Raw genomic sequence first — 17854 nt, 5'->3', positions numbered from 1 at the left:
GTTAGGTTTATTTATTTCATTTTGCTTTTGATTTTTAGGGATTGCTTTTTAAAATTACATATTTTATGATTATACAAAGTATTTACATGATTCCATAGTCAAATGGATCAAATGAGATATATTCAGGAAGTTTTAGCTTCTGTCTGTGTTTCTCGTAGCTTTTCCTCCCCTCTGGTATACCATACACACTTTTTGGGTTGCTTTTTTCATTTACTAATATGTGTGGGATATTACTCGATATCAGTATATAAGTGTATTTTTTATTTATTTCCTTTTATGTCACATGGAATTCCATTATATGTATATATCACAGTTAACCCCACCAGTTCCCTCTTGATGGATATTCTATTGGATTATATTCTATATTGAATTATTTCTAGTATTTTGGTATAAATAATTAAATAACTGACCTTTAAAAATATTTGGTTCAAATATTGGAACTATCTTTAACCAAGTTGTTGGTTGTCTTCACGGAAAGTAGTAAGCAGGTGGTACTAGAAACAAGATTCACATTTTTCTTGTCCCAAACTTTCCTGATGTTTTTATATTATTTATTTGAAGTTTCTGCTATATTGTATTTAAGTATTAGTAGTATTTAATACAAACTTTGTTAGACTTCTTTCTCATGCATAATGAGAATATATAATCTTTTGTGAAATCTTTCTTATATATATTTTATTAGGTTACAATGTAAAAATGTATTTCTTATGGTGAGTCACAATCAAAAAGAATACCATCAAAAGATAAAATATTGCCTGACCACGTGCAATGGATAGAGCGTCGGACTGGGATGCCGAGGACCCAGGTTCGAGACCCCGAGGTCGCCAGCTTGAGCGTGGGCTCATCTGGTTTGAGCAAAAGCTCACCGGCTTGGACCCAAGGTCACTGGCTTGAGCAAGGGGTTACTCAGTCTGCTGAAGCCCCATGGTCAAGGCACAAATGAGAAAGCAATCAATGAACAACTAAGGTGTTACAATGCGCAACAAAAAAACTAATGATTGATGTTTCTCATCTCTCCGTTCCTGTCTGTCTGTTCCTGTCTATCCCTCTCTCTGACTCTCTCTCTGTCCCTGTTTAAAAAAAAAAAAAAGATAAAATATTTGTAAGAATTGATAAGTAAAGTGATTTTTTTTTAAATTCCTCAACCCTAACTTTTCTGAAGATAGAGGCACCAGCCTTCCCAGTCCAAGAGGTGTGGTTTGGCTCCAGGCCCAGGCGTGGTGTCCCGATGTCCACCTTTCCAGCCTGCACAACTTCCTGCACTTCTCCTTACCCTACACTCTGATAGCCTGCAGCTGCAGCCTCTTGACATCATTGTCCTTCTCAGCCATGTCATCTCGTCATCCTTATAACTGATGCAATGAAGAAAGGACCTCTCCCACAAGGCTTAAAACCTTTGAAAGGGACATTAAGATACCACAGTCTCACCTCTCTGTTTCTTCTAGCATGTTGACCAGTATAAACTGCTTAGTAAACCATTCACCTCTCCTACCCTCAAAAATATTCTGCGAAGACATTCTCCACTAGCTACTGCCATATCTTTCTCTGGTCCTTTGCAGCCACATTTCATTATATCCATCTTTTCACACTCCATTAGCCCACTGCAGTCACTTTGCTCCCACCATTCCACCTTAACACTTGCCATGGTCACCAAACTCTGCATAGGTGACAAATTCTATGGTGCTGTCAGGTTGTCATCCAACTTGAATGCTCTCTGCAGCACTTGGCACTGTTTGCCACCCACCCCTCTTCTTTGAATGCTTCTCTTGCTGGCTCCCATAATAACGGTCTCCTTTTCTCTGAATTCTTCTCAGTCTCCTTTTCATGCCCCTCAGATGTAAGTGTGCCCTGTTTAATACAGCTTATTGTATTTTCCTTTCAAGTACAAAAGGAATATGTGTCCATTGCAACAAGTCAATATACTCAAAAGTGTAATGGGAAAGCCAACTATATCCTTTTTCATATTTAGAACTAATGTAAGATTCTAAAATTATTTTAAAAATTGATTTTGTTTTAATTTAAAGACTTATCTGAGTAAGCCCTGGTTGTGTGGCTTAAATGAAACAATGTCTATACTTCGGAGAACAATGAAGGGAGAGAGGCCAATCAGGAGGTTGGTACCCTATCCAGGTGAGAGGGCGTGGCGGCTTGTGCGGGGGAGTCAACAATGAAGATGGCGAAACAATATAGTCACTGTATAGTCAGAAGATGGAATCAGTTAGGAAGACTGAATGTTTGGTGGAGTAAGGGAGGTTGGGGAAAGAAGTCAAGTACGCTCTCCAGGTTATTAGGTAAAATGTCAGGAGGATGAAGGTGACACAAGGTGAAACACAGTGTGGGAGGAGGAGCTGTTTGGGGGAAGAAGGTGGCAATTCAGTTTGAGCATGTTGAGTTCTGAGTGCCAGGGAAACATCCAAGGAGAAAAGTCCCGTGGCCACCTGGATACATGAACCTGAAGTTGAAAATTCAGAGAGGGGAGTAATCTTCTTATTATGACAATGGGAGCCATAGTCACGAATGAGCCTATGTCAGGAGACAGTGTTCAAGGAGAAGAGAAAATGGCCCAGGAGAGGACGAGGATGGGCATGTGGACAGAAAAAAAAAGGAGAATACTATTAGAATAATCATCATTGCTTTCTAGACATCATCTGCTATTCTTCATCCCAAACAGTTGGTTCCGGCTGCTTATATTGGGCTGGAATGCACTGTGCTAACTGCTGGAGATATTAAGACAAATTAATTATATTTAAAACATTTTTTTCTATAGACCAGCAGAGGAAAATAATATGTTAATAAGTAAGTGCACACTTACATATAATCCTGAACCCTGGCTCATGGGATGTGTTAATCAAATCTTTTTATTTTTATTTTTTTGTATTTGTGATGCTTTGGCATCTAGGGCCTTGCTGACTCTGGAAAGACTGCTCTTCCAGGAGTAGCCAATTCCTAGAGGGAGTAAAGAGCTTGGGGCAGTCCCATTTCCATGGCTGTCCTCCAGCCTGTGCTCTTCACAAGTGCCCAGGTGTTGGAATTGGCACCACTAGAAATATAATACCTCTCTCATATTAATACTCAGATTCACTGTTTGTTCAGTGGATTTGGTTTCTGAGTACACAGAGGAGATGGTGTCTTCCAGATAAGAGTAGACATGCCCAGAGCGGTCAGCAGGAATCTGGAGGTTGATGGGATTATGAATCATGGCATTAAGAGCTCCAGGGTCATAATTCTTCAGGTGATACAGAGTGTCTGGCCTATTTATAGTATAGTCTTTAAGGTCCCCCAAGAGACCACACAATGAGAGTTCTCTCCAATCTAGCTGATCTAACTGCTAACAAGAAGCAAACATACAGTGGAATAGTAGTTCCTGGCCCGCCCACCCACACATGGTCTTTGAAGGTCACACAGACTACCGCTTGGCAGATGGAACCACTAAACAGGTAGGGGCCAAAGTAATTCCTGGGCAGTAGTGGATCAGGTTGAGGAGAATAACCCCATGTCCCTTACCCGCTACCAGCCAGGATGCCAAAAATGTGATTTCTCAGATTTCTCCACCAACCTGATCTTATGTTTCTACAAGTAGCCGTATCTTCAGAGCAAAACAAGACAAAACACAAATCAGTCCAGAGGAACCTCCACTTAGTTGTCTGGCTCAAGAAGATGAGGTGTTTGGGAGAAGTGCCTCTAACTCCCCCTCTATCTCCATCAGCCACATACAGGACGCTCAGAGCTGAGGGGGACCACTTCTCCCCTGACTCCCAAACCATTCCTCCTAGACAGGAAGTCCTGGTTGACCCCCTAAATTGTACCTGATTCTTCTCCCTGTCAAGTTCTCTTTCTGTGTAAGAGGGACCGATGAGTAGTGGGGGTGCTGTTCCTGAATACCAAAAAATATACAGAGAGAGAGAGAGAAATACAGGGAGAGTGCAAATAAAATGGGTCTTGTAGTGAAAACTATTTAAAAGAACTGCTTATATGTTTTTAAAAATTTGGAAGGATACACCATAACATTTTTTGAAAGGTTATCTGTAGGGAGAGGGGGAGTGGAGGAAAGGAATAGAAGCTAGGCTTGTTTGCAGACTTGTTTTAGCAACTATGCAAATATTTTATATAATTGTAAAACAAAATTAAGATTCAAAAACAATCTCTTGAAAGTTGAAAGCAAAATAAAACAAATGAACCTAACTGTGAATCAAGTTAGTGGCAAAAACACACAGCGCGGGGGCTGTTTCTAGTGAGTTTGAAACAGTAACTGGCCTGCTTATCCCCACTGGGATATACCCTAAAGACAAAAAACATTGCTTAAAAATTTTTAAACTGTTTATGGCAATCATATTTTTGGAGTAGTGTTGGTATTGTTTCTGAGACTGCTGACTGTGTACAGTGGGGTGAAGAAAATGAACCAATGATGTGATATTCTAGGATCATTCCCAGTGTCATTGAGAACCAGAATTCTTAGCATGGGAAAAAGAAAATACAGATGTAAGATAAAAGTATAAACCCTAAATTCAAATTGGAAGTATGATAAATTCAGGACGAATGTATCTTAGAAAAAAGTATTTTCTAGTTCTGTCTATTTCAAAGACCTAAACATGCTGGTTCCCAGATTGTGATCTTAAAGTACTATTTCTCACTAACAGGAACTGGGAGTCTTTGGAGAAATGGTTGATACTACATCCAGGCAGCTTGCACCACCAAGGAGAAAGAGAGTTAGTTATCAAAGTCCCTGAGGTCCAGCCAATGGGCTTAGAAACCAACTTTCAGAGTCTCCCACTGGCCAAAGATGGGGTAGTTTGTGTAGATAAATATGTTTAAGTCAATACCATTTTATAATAATACTAAAAATTAACTGGTTTCTGTTGTAAGATCCAAGTGAGGATTCCATTATTTTGAGAAATATTCTGTTTGTCCTTTATAAACTACACAACTAGGTAACTAAATAACAGATAAGAGGGGTTTTTTTTTGTTTGTTTGTATTTTTCTGAAGTGAGAAGTGGGGAAGCAGAGAGACAGACTCCCACATGCGCCAGACCAGGATCCAAACCGCATGCCCACCAGGGGGCGATGATCTGCCCATCTGGGGTGTTGTTCCGTTGCAACCTGAGCCATTCTAGCGCCTGAGGCAGAGGTCATGGAGTTGTCCTCAGCACCCAGGCCAGCTTTGCTCCAATGGAGTCTTGGATGCAGGAAGGGAAGAGAGAGATAGAGAGAAAGGAGTGGGAGAAGGATGGAGAAGCAGATGGATGCTTCTCCTGTGTGTCCTGGCCAGGAAAAAAACCTGGGACTTTCACACACCAGGCCGGCGCTCTACCACTGAGCTAGCCAGCCCAGGCCATAAGAGGGTTTCTTTTTTTTTTTTTTTTTTTTTATAAATAAATTTTTATTTTAATGGGATGACATCAATAAATCAGGGTACATACATTCAAAAAAAACATGTCCAGGTTATCTTGTCATTCAATTCTGTTGCATACTCATCACCCAAAGGGAGATTGTCCTCCGTCACCTTCTATCTAGTTTTCTTTGTGCCCCTCCCCCTCCCCCTCTCCCTCCTTCCCTCCCCCCACCCCCCGTAACCACCACACTCTTGTCCATGTCTGTTAGTCTCGTTTTTATGTCCCACCAATGTATGGAATCCTGCAGTTCTTGTTTTTTTCTGATTTACTTATTTCACTCCGTATAATGTTATCAAGACCCCAAGTGACGTCACGGAAATGGCACCGTGAGCGGCGCGTCCGACAGATCTCCCCAAAATCACAACAAATTTATCAACTAGAAACAGAAAAATTTATCCTCGGAGCATTCCGGAGTTCCACACAAACTGAAAGCAAAAGGACTGTTATCACTTGAATCTGAGAGACGAGGGTGTGGAGGAAGCTACCGCAGGGACGTTCATTCAAGCTGCGGAGGGAGTGCGCCTGTGGTGAGTCAGCCCACACTCAGGAGCGGCGAGCAGCCGCCGGCGCGTGCCCGGTCCGATTGCAGAGCGAGCACCGCTAACGTTCCCAGCGGCCCGCGCACTGCGAGTGAGAGTCCCCAGCCACCGGTGCCCGGAGCACCCCATTCGCGCGCGTGCCCTGGGCATTCCACGCGCCCAGAGCGCCCTACTGGCCCGCACACCCAGGGTGCCCCATTATCCTGCGCCCGGTGCGCCCCAGCCGTCAGCAGCGGGGCGAGCGGGAGAGGCGCCAGGGCGGTCTTCCCTACTTGGGAGATTCTCTCCTTGGGCAGGGCACCTCACCCAGCCATTCAAGCTAACAATCAAGCGTTGGGGGAGGGGCGCACGCAGGCAGCCTGAAATACCTTCGGGAGCACAGCTGCGACCCAATCACTGAAATTAGCTTAACCCATGAAATCTGCGCACCCACGGGTTCTAATTGATAAGATCTCTCTCAGTTCAGCGATCCAAGACAAGAGGCATGATATTTTTTAGTGCCTCTCGCTAAAGGGGCGGGGGCAACTTCTGATTGATAGAGCCTCCATATTCAGGGATAAACGCTAACAAGAGGGACTTGGCAGATAATAAGATCTATACTACACTAGTCGCAAGCAGAGACTAGTGACTCATCTTCCCAGCCAAAACAGGCTACAAAGTGTGGAAAGCCTGGGTTGAGAGGTCCAACTGAATGCTAGGCGCTGAACAGTCACCTTGACAACAATTGACTCCCACCCCCGCCTGATTACACTGGAGGCTCTGACTGCCAGAGCCTTTCCCAAAGCCTTGCGCTGAGTGGGGATTTCCCAGCTCTTTGAGCCTCTTACTCCCCAGGCAGAAGCAGTTGCAGCCTTATAGCTGGATCACCAGGCTGCTAATTCAGGAAGGGGGGACTAGGAGAGAGACTCCAGGAAAGCAAACTCTCTCATCGTTGGACCCTGCAAACGCCAACAAGCCTTGACTACCAGCAAGACTAAAGCCAATTATATGACATTGCCATAGAATCCCATCAACTGCAAATCCCTACCTAAGTGTGACACAGGGGCAGAGCCTGGGGTACAGAGTCACCGACCAGGAAGAGGGAGAGAAAAGAAAAAGGAAGAAGTTAACCTCTCAAAATCAAGAAAAATCCACAGACTTTACAACTTGTTCCACTAATTTTTTTTTGTTGTTGTTTGTTTCTTCTATCTTATAGCCTTTATTTCCTCCACCTCGGTCCTTCTATTCTCTGCCCACCTTATGCTTCCCTTTTCTTGAACTACACTACCCATGAGTGTTACATTTTATTTCTCTTCTTCATCCTCACGCTCCTTTGAGGTTATACTCCAAAACACTTAACTCTCACTCTCTCCTCTTTTGTTTTTTTTGTTTTGCTTTATTTTGTTTTTTTCTCTTCCTTTTTTTTTCTTCCTTCGTTTTTCTCTTTTTCTTATTTTTTCCTTTCTATTTGTTTTTTCTTTTCTCATTTTACTTTCCTCCCATTTAATCCTCAATCACGAACAAATTAGTTAATTTGGGACTCAAGGCTTTTTTTGGCTTTATTTTTCTTTTTTGCTTTTGATTTTGTTTTTTTCTTGTTTGTTTGTTTATTTTGGTGGCATTTTGGGTCCTTCCAACCCAAGGTCTCCATTGTATTTAGTCTTCGCTCCACTTAATACAACAGATTTTTACTTATTATTTTTATTTTTTTCTTCTTTATTATTTTTTTTCGTCCTTTTTTCTGGTTCCCTCTTATCCCTCTCATTATATCTCTTAGTCGACCATCACTTACAAGCAAATCATCTTATGCTTGTCTAAGATTTTCTTCCTTTTTTTTTTTTTTTTTTTTTTTTCATTTAGGAGGTCCCTACTCCCTTTTTTTGCCCCTTGAACTCTTCACCCCAAATCAGGCCCTCCATTATAGGCACGATATTTCCCTGAGGAGGGGAGAGGAGGGAAAGAGAAGAAAGAAAAAAGGGGGAAATAATAAATTTTTACTGTTTTTTTTTTGTGGGGTGTTTTACCTTTTTTTTTTTTTTTTTTACTTTTTACTCTTTATTAATTCTAATTAGTGCTATCAACAAGACCACCCTCAGATGCCCATAAGAAAGAGGAAATCGAATATTATGGATACAAAAGAAAGAGAGGTAACACAAATAGATGTGGAAAAATCTATGGAGAAAAGACTTAACATATTGGAAGCCTTGGAGCTAAATGACAGAGAATTTAAAATAGAAATCTTAAAAATACTCAGAGATATACAAGAAAACACAGAAAGGCAATATAGGGAGATCAGAAAACAACTCAATGAACACAAAGAATATATTACCAAGGAAATTGAAACTATTAAAACAAATCAAACAGAAATGAAAAACTCAATTCACGAGCTGAAAAACGAGGTAACAAGCTCAGCTAACAGAACAGCCCAGATTGAAGATAGGATTAGTGAAATAGAAGACAAACAACTTGAGGCACAACAGAGAGAAGAAGAAAGAGACTCAAAAATAATAAAAAACGAGAAAGCCCTACAGGAATTGTCTGACTCCATCAGAAAGAATAACATAAGAATAATAGGTATATCAGAGGGAGAAGAGAAAGAAAATGGAATGGAGAATATACTCAAACAAATAATAGACGAGAACTTCCCAAGCCTGTGGAAAGAACTAAAGCCTCAAATTCAAGAAGCAAACAGAACACCGAGTTTTCTTAACCCCAACAAACCCACTCCAAGGCACATCATAATAAAGATGACACAAACCAATGACAAAGAAAAAATTCTCAAGGCAGCCAGGGAAAAGAAGAGTACAACATATAAAGGAAGGCCTATTAGATTATCATCAGATTTCTCAGCAGAAACTCTACAAGCTAGAAGAGAGTGGACCCCAATATTTAAAGCCCTGAAAGAGAGGAACTTTCAGCCAAGAATACTATACCCTTCAAAGCTATCCTTCAAGTATGAAGGAGATATAAAAACATTCACAAATACAGAAAAGATGAGAGAATTTATCAACAGAAAGCCCCCACTCCAGGAAATACTAAATGGGGTTTTCCAACCAGATTCAAAGAACAAAAGAAAACAACACCACAAGTAACAGCTCCACCAAGAACACAATAAAACCAAACTTAAACTGTGACAACAAAGGAAAAAAAGGGGGGAGAGGATGGAGATTAACAGTAGCAAAGGACGATGAAGTGCAAAAATACTCATAAGATAGGGTACTACAATGAATATGGTAGGTACCCTTTTCATTACTTAATGGTAACCACCCTTGAAAAAACCACCACAAAAACACTTGACTTAAAAAAGGTAGCAACAGAGGAAAGAAGTATGGAACACAAACAAACAAAAACAAATGATAGAAAAACAAAAGAGAAGAATCAAACTAGATACAAAACTAACAGAAAGCAATTTATAAAATGGCAGTAGGGAACCCACAGTGTCAATAATTACACTAAATGTAAATGGATTAAACTTACCAATAAAAAGACACAGAATAGCAGAATGGATTAAAAAAGAAAATCCAACTATATGCTGCCTACAAGAAACACATCTAAGCAACAAGGATAAAAACAAATTCAAAGTGAAAGGCTGGAAAACAATACTCCAAGCAAACAACACCCAAAAAAAAGCAGGTGTAGCAATACTCATATCTAATAATGCTGACTACAAGACAGAAAAAGTACTCAGAGACAAAAATGGTCATTTCATAATGATTAAGGGGACGTTGAATCAAGAAGACATAACAATCCTTAATATATATGCACCAAACCAAGGAGCACCAAAATATATAAGACAGCTACTTATTGACCTTAAAACAAAAACTAACAAAAATACAATCATACTTGGAGACCTCAATACACCGCTGACGGCTCTAGATCGGTCATCCAAACAGAGAATCAATAAAGATATAGTGGCCTTAAACGAAATACTAGAACACCTGGATATGATAGACATCTACAGGACACTTCATCCCAAAGCGACAGAGTATACATTTTTCTCTAGTGTACATGGAACATTCTCAAGAATTGACCATATGTTGGGCCACAAAGACAATATCAGCAAATTTAGAAAAATTGAAATTGTACCAAGCATATTTTCTGATCATAAAGCCTTGAAACTAGAATTCAACTGCAAAAAAGAGGGGGAAAAACCCACAAAAATGTGGAAACTAAACAACATACTTCTAAAAAATGAATGGGTCAAAGAAGAAATAAGCGCAGAGATCAAAAGATATATACAGACTAATGAAAATGACAATACGACATATCAGAATCTATGGGATGCAGCAAAAGCAGTGATAAGAGGGAAGTTCATATCACTTCAGGCCTATATGAACAAACAAGAGAGAGCCGAAGTAAACCACTTAACTTCACACCTTAAGGAACTAGAAAAAGAAGAACAAAGACAACCCAAAACCAGCCAAAGAAAAGAGATAATAAAAATCAGAGCAGAAATAAATGAAATAGAGAACAGAAAAACTATAGAAAAAATTAATAAAACAAGGAGCTGGTTCTTTGAAAAGATCAACAAAATTGACAAACCCTTGGCAAGACTCACCAAGGAAAAAAGGCACAGGACTCAAATAAATAAAATCCAAAATGAAAGAGGAGAGATCACCACAGACATCATAGATATACAAAGAATTATTGTAGAATACTATGAAAAATTATATGCCACCAAATACAACAATCTAGAAGAAATGGATAAATTCCTAGAACAATACAACCTTCCTAGACTGAGTCATGAAGAAGCAGAAAGCCTAAACAGACCAATCAGCAGGGAGGAAATAGAAAATCTATTAAAAACCTCCCCAAAAATAAAAGTCCAGGCCCAGACGGTTATACTAGTGAATTCTATCAAACATTCAAAGAAGACTTGGTTCCTATTCTACTCAAAGTCTTCCAAAAAATTGAAGAAGAAGCAATACTTCCAAACACATTTTATGAGGCCAACATAACCCTCATACCAAAACCTGGCAAGGATGGCACAAAGAAAGAAAACTACAGACCAATATCTCTAATGAATACAGATGCTAAAATACTAAACAAAATACTGGCAAACCAAATACAACAACATATTAAAAAAATAATACATCATGATCAAGTGGGATTCATCCCAGAATCTCAAGGATGGTTCAACATATGCAAAACGGTTAACATAATACACCATATCAACAAAACAAAGAACAAAAAACCACATGATCTTATCAATAGATGCAGAAAAGGCTTTTGATAAAATACAACACAATTTTATGTTTAAGACTCTCAACAAAATGGGTATAGAAGGAAAATATCTCAACATGATAAAGGCCATATATGATAAACCATCAGCCAACATCCTATTAAACGGCATAAAACTGAGGACTTTCTACCTTAAATCAGGAACAAGACAGGGTTGTCCACTCTCTCCACTCTTATTTAACGGGGTGCTAGAAGTTCTGGCCAGAGCAATCAGACAAGACAAAGAAATAAAAGGCATCCATATCGGAAAAGAAGAAGTAAAGCTATCACTTTTTGCTGATGATATGATCCTATACATTGAAAACCCGAAGGATTCCACAAAAAGATTATTAGAAACAATAAACCAATACAGTAAGGTCACAGGATACAAAATTAACATACAAAAGTCCATAGCCTTTCTATATGCCAACAATGAAATATTAGAAAACGAACTCAAAAAAATAATCCCCTTCACGATTGCAACAAAAAAAATAAAATACCTAGGAATAAACATAACAAAGAATGTAAAGGACCTATATAATGAAAATTACAAAGCATTGTTAAGGGAAATCGAAAAAGATACAATGAGATGGAAAAATATTCCTTGTTCTTGAATAGGAAGAATAAATATAATCAAAATGGCCATATTACCCAAAGCAATATACAAATTTAATGGAATTCCCATCAAAATCCCTATGAGATTTTTTAAAGAAATGGAACAAAAAATCATCAGATTTATATGGAACTATAAAAAACCCCGAATAGCCAAAACAATCCTAAGGAAAAAGAATGAAGCTGGGGGCATTACAATACCTGACTTTAAACTATATTATAGGGCCACCATAATCAAAACAGCATGGTATTGGCAGAAAAATAGACACTCAGACCAATGGAACAGAATAGAAAGCCCAGAAATAAAACCACATATATATGGTCAAATAATCTTTGATAAAGGGGCCAACAACACACAATGGAGAAAAGAAAGCCTCTTCAACAAATGGTGTTGGGAAAACTGGAAAGCCACATGCAAAAGAATGAAACTCGACTACAGCCTGTCCCCGTGTACTAAAATTAATTCAAAATGGATCAAAGACCTAAATATAAGACCTGAAACAATAAAGTACATAGAAGAAGACATAGGTACTCAACTCATGGACCTGGGTTTTAAAGAACATTTTATGAACTTGACTCCAATGGCAAGAGAAGTGAAGGCAAAGATAAATGAATGGGACTACATCAGAATTAAAAGTTTTTGCTCAGCAAGAGAAACTGATATCAAAATAAACAGACAGCCAACTAAATGGGAAATGATATTTTCAAACAACAGCTCAGATAAGGGCCTAATATCCAAAATATACAAAGAACTCATAAAACTCAACAACAAACAAACAAACAATCCAATAAAAAAATGGGAAGAGGACATGAACAGACACTTCTCCCCGGAAGAGATACAAATGGCCAACAGATATATGAAAAGATGCTCAGCTTCATTAGTTATTAGAGAAATGCAAATCAAAACTACAATGAGATACCACCTCACCCCTGTTAGATTAGCTATTATCAACAAGACGGGTAATAGCAAATGTTGGAGAGGCTGTGGAGAAAAAGGAACCCTCATTCACTGTTGGTGGGACTGTAAAGTAGTACAACCATTATGGAGGAAAGTATGGTGGTTCCTCAAAAAACTGCAAATAGAACTACCTTATGACCCAGCAATCCCTCTACTGGGTATATATCCCCAAACCTCAGAAACATTGATACGTGAAGACACATGTAGCCCCATGTTCATTGCAGCACTGTTCACAGTGGCCAAGACATGGAAACAACCAAAAAGCCCTTCAATAGAAGACTGGATAAAGAAGATGTGGCACATATACACTATGGAATACTACTCAGCCATAAGAAATGATGACATCAGATCATTTACAGCAAAATGGTGGGATCTTGATAACATTATAAGGAGTGAAATAAGTAAATCAGAAAAAAACAAGAACTACATGATTCCATACATTGGTGGAACATAAAAATGAGACTAAGAGACATGGACAAGAGTGTGGTGGTTACCAGGGGTGGGGGGAGGGAGGACATGGGAGGGAGGGAGGGAGAGAGTTAGGGGGAGGGGGAGGGGCACAGAGAACTAGATAGAAGGTGGCGGAGGACAATCTGACTTTGGGCGAGGGGTATGCAACATAATTTAATGACAAAATAACCTAGACATGTTTTCTTTGAATATATGTACCCTGATTTATTAATGTCATCCCATTACCATTAATAAAAATTTATTTAAAAAAAAAAAAAAAAAAGATCCCACTATTTTGTTGTAAGTGATCCAATGTCATCATTTCTTATGGCTGAATAGTATACCATGGTGTATATGTGCCACATCTTCTTTATCTAGTCTTTTTTTTTTTTTACAGTGATTAAAGCCTTTAAGCAAACTCTTGGCCAATACAGCAAGAATCCATAAAAGAGTAGTGTCCTTAACATGTTCACCAAGTCCAAGTTGGCCCCATCACATGCCAAATCCCTGAGAAATGCAACCCAACCACACTTCAGTCTGTTAGGAGCTGTCACAGGGAGCAGGAGTCCAGGAAAGTTCCCCACAGGAAAAGTCCGTATGGCACTGGAATTGTTGTCACCATTCTATACTTTGCAGCTCATGTCCAAGTCCCAATGACCGCTGCTTCTAGCTGGTAATGATTCAGGTAGACTGGAAAAAGCCATTTGCAGCATGCGTGGATATGGAGCTTCTGTTCTCCTCTGCCTGGAGAGTTGAGACCAGGTTGCTTTTCCCTGGAGCTCTGTGACTGTGGCATGGTAAAGAGAACCTTGGGATACACTAAGCTGGGTGGCAAAGGTAAATTCATAGTACAAGTTGGCAAAAGGAGGAAAGAGAGCTCTAAATTAGGAGTAGGTCCCAGCCTGAAATATGAGTGGGGCATTGAGGTAGGAGGAATAAAGGAAACACTATATATTAAGCAAAGCAGCAGAAAATAGGACTATCAACACCCACAACAGAGATCTTTGAGGGAAGAATAAAAAACCTGACTATTCAGGCAAAACATAGTTAAGTGGCCCTTGTGCAAATGAGATCAGTTTACCTGCTTCTTGGAAGAAATACCCTAGGCTTGTCCACAGTGTCGTAGATGGGGCCGACAGCCCTGGGCACTTTCAGCCTTCAGTGGCAAACCCCAGTTTTCTGGGCAAGGTTAGGTCATAGGTGGCTGGAGCAGGGCTGGAAGAGACTGAACCCTCCCTTAGAGGAGCGAGGGGGAAGCCCACCTTCCAGTGTCCCTGAAGGAAACACTATATATTAAACAAGAGGGTTTCTTTATAAAAGTATTCCAGCTAATAAATGAGAAACATCTGATGAACATATACAGATTTCTTTTTCTTTTCTTTTTTTTTAAGTGAGGAGGAGAAATAGAGAAACAGACTCCCACATGTGCCCCAACCCGGATCCACCTGTCTGGGGCCAATGCTCGAATCAACCAAGCTATCTTTAGCACCCAGGGCCAATCCTCAAACCAATTGAGCCACTGGCTATGAAAGGGGAAGAGAGAGAAAAGGGAGAGAGGGAGGGGAAGAGAAGCAGATGGTTATCCTGACTTGGGATTGAACCTGGGACTTCTACACACCAGGCTGATGCTCTCCACTAAGTCAACCAGAACATATACAGATTTTGAATATCAACATTTGAAAGTCCTAATGAATGAATGGCTTTAGTTATTGATTTTCAATAACTCCTAACATCACCAAAGAAGCAACTAGAACTAGACATAGTATGTGTGCTTCTTAATACCACCGATGAAGTTGTGCAAAAAAAATTTTAAGCTGAACATGACCAGGCCTCTACATCCAATCACCAATTTATAGGGGGAAAAAACAGAGGATAAAAAAAATGTTAAATGGCACCATGGGAATGCAGTCAGCAGCTTACAGACTGTGGTAAACTCTTGAGGAAAAAGGAACCATTTTTGCCTGACCCAGGTTCAAAACCAAGAGGTTGCCAGCTTGAGTGGAGCCTTACCAGCTTGAGCACGAGGTCTCTGGCTTGAGAGTGGGATCATGGACACGACCCCATGGTAGCTGACTTGAGCCCAAAGCTTGCTGGCTTGAAGTCCAATGTCACTGCTTTGAGCCCAAGGTCACTGGCTTGAGTAAGGGGTCACTGGCTCAGCTGTAGCCTCCTGGTCAAGGTAAATATGAGAAAGCAATCAATGACCAACTAAGGTGATGCTTCTCACCTCCTTCCCTTCCTGTCTGTCTGTACCTATCTGTCCCTCTCTCTGTCTCATTGTCTCTCACACTCGCTAAAAAAATAAATAAATAAAAAGAAAAGAAAAATGAAACATTTTCTTAACTACATTTCAAAGGAAAAAGAGAGGTGGAGAAGGAACCTAGATTAAAAGAGAATTAAAAGACAAGCCAACAAATCACAATTTAGAGATCTTTTTTTTAATCATGATTCAAGCAAATTGTAAAGCATAATCGCACACACAAATATAACATTTGAGACGATTGCAAACTGAACACCAATTCAATATTTGATGGTATTAAGAAATTACTGAGCAGTGTGCGTTACTTACTTTGATTCTTAGCTTGTTGGGGACAGTAACCCAGAGCCGGTGCCTACTCCTGTTGCCTGTGCCTGCTAACCCGTAGCCATGAGTGAGTGCATCTCCATTCACATTGGGCAGACTGGTGTCCAAACCGGCAATGCCTGCTGGGAGCTCTACTGCCTGGAACATAGCATCCAGCCTGATGGCCAGATGCCAAGTGAGAAGACCATTGGGGGAGGAGATGATTCCTTCAACATCTTCTTCAGTGAGACAGGCACTGGCAAGCATGTGCCTAGGGCAGTGTTTGTAGAGACAGAACCTACAGTCATCGATGAAGTTTGTACTGGTACCTACCTCCAGCTCTTCCACCCTGAGCAGCTCATCACAGGCAAGGAAGATGATGCCAATAACTATGCCTGTGTGGACACTACACCACTGGCAAGGAGATCAGTGACCTCAGACTGGACCGAATTCAGAAACTGGCTGACTGGTGCACAGGTCCTCAGGACTTTTTGGTTTTCCACAGCTTTGATGGGGGAACTGGTTCTGGGTTCACCTCTCTGCTGATGGAACGTCTCTCTGTCGATTACGGCAAGAAGTCCAAGCTGGAGTTATCTACTTACCCAGCCCCTAAGGTTTCCACAGCTGTGCTTGAGCCCCACAACTCCATCCTCACCACTCACACCACCCTGAGCACTCTGACTGTGCCTTCATTATTGACAACGAGGCCATGTATGACATTTGTTGTAGAAACCCAGATATTGAGCAGCCAACCTACACGAACCCTAACCGCTTTGTTAGCCAGACTGTGTCCTCCATCACTGCTTCCCTCAGGTTTGCTGGAGCCCTGAACGTTGATCTGACTGAATTCCAAACCAACCTGTGCCCTATCCTCACATCCACTTCCCTCTGGCCACATACGCCCCTGTCGTGTCTGCTGAGAAAGCCTACCGTGAACAGCTTTCTGTAGCAGAGATCACTAATGCGTGCTTTGAGCCAGCCAACCGGATGTTGAAATGTGACCCTTGCCATAGTAAATACCTGGCTTGCTGCCTGCTGTACCGAGGTGATGTGGTTCCCAAAGATGTCAATGCAGCCATTGCCACCATCAAGACCAAGCGTAGCATCCAGTTTGTGGACTAGTGCCCCACTGGCTTCAAAGCTGGCATTAATTACCAGCCTCCCACTGTGGTCCCTGGTGGAGACCTGGCCAAAGTGCAGCGAGCTGCATGCATGCTGAGCAACACCACAGCCGTTGCTGAGGCCGGGGCTCGTCTGGACCACAAGTTTGACCTGATGTATGCCAAGCGTGCCTTTGCCCACTGCTATGTGGGTGAGGGCATGGAGGAAGAGCTTTCTGAGGCCTGTGAGGACATGGCTGCCCTTGAGAAGACTTATGAGGAGGTTAGTGTGAATTCTGTTGGAGAGGATGAGGAAAAAGGAGAGGAATACTAATTACCATTCCTTTCAGCCCTGTAACATGCCATTCCCAGAACTTCAGGTTCACCAGCTATCAGGCGTTAGAGCTTTCTGACTAGATTGTCTTCACTTTCACCTGTGATCACGTCTGTCTTTTTCATGACCTGTGGTGGCACAGTGAATAAAGTAGTGTCAACCTGCTAGCGTGCGGAGGACCCGGGTTCGATTCCCGGCCAGGGCACACAGGAGAAGCGCCCATTTGCTTCTCCACCCCTCCGCCGCGCTTTCCTCTCTGTCTCTCTCTTCCCCTCCCGCAGCCAAGGCTCCATTAGAGAAAAAAAAAAAAAAAAGGCCCGGGCGCTGGGGATGGCTCTGTGGCCTCTGCCTCAGGCGCTAGAGCGGCTCTGGTCGCAACATGGCGACACCCAGGATGGGCAGAGCATCACCCCCTGGTGGGCAGAGCGTTGCCCCCTGGTGGGCGTGCTGGGTGGATCCTGGTCGGGCGCATCGGGAGTCTGTCTGACTGTCTCTCCCTGTTTCCAGCTTCAGGAAAAAAAAAAAAAAAAAAAGTAGTGTCAACCTGGAATGCTGAGGTTGCCAGTTTGAAACCCCTGGGTTTTCCTGGTAAAGCCCATATAAGAAGCAACTACTACGAGTTGATGCTTCCTGCTCCTCTTCCACTTCTCTAAGAAAAAAAAAAAAGGCCCTGGCCGGTTGGTTCAGCGGTAGGGCATCAGCTCAGCAT

The 17854-nt window shown here is 41.3% G+C and overlaps 1 pseudogene; it reads left to right on the top strand.

Annotated features, from left to right (window-relative positions):
* The first annotated feature begins 15756 nt into the window (after positions 1-15756).
* LOC136311888 (tubulin alpha-1B chain pseudogene) lies at positions 15757-17145 on the top strand (annotated as a pseudogene).
* Positions 17146-17854: the final 709 nt, after the last annotated feature.

This window comes from Saccopteryx bilineata, chromosome 8 (genome assembly GCF_036850765.1).
Source record: "Saccopteryx bilineata isolate mSacBil1 chromosome 8, mSacBil1_pri_phased_curated, whole genome shotgun sequence".
NCBI lineage: Eukaryota > Metazoa > Chordata > Mammalia > Chiroptera > Emballonuridae > Saccopteryx > Saccopteryx bilineata.
The sequence above is the reverse complement of the archived record's forward strand: the minus strand, read 5'-3'. Positions and strand labels throughout refer to the sequence as shown.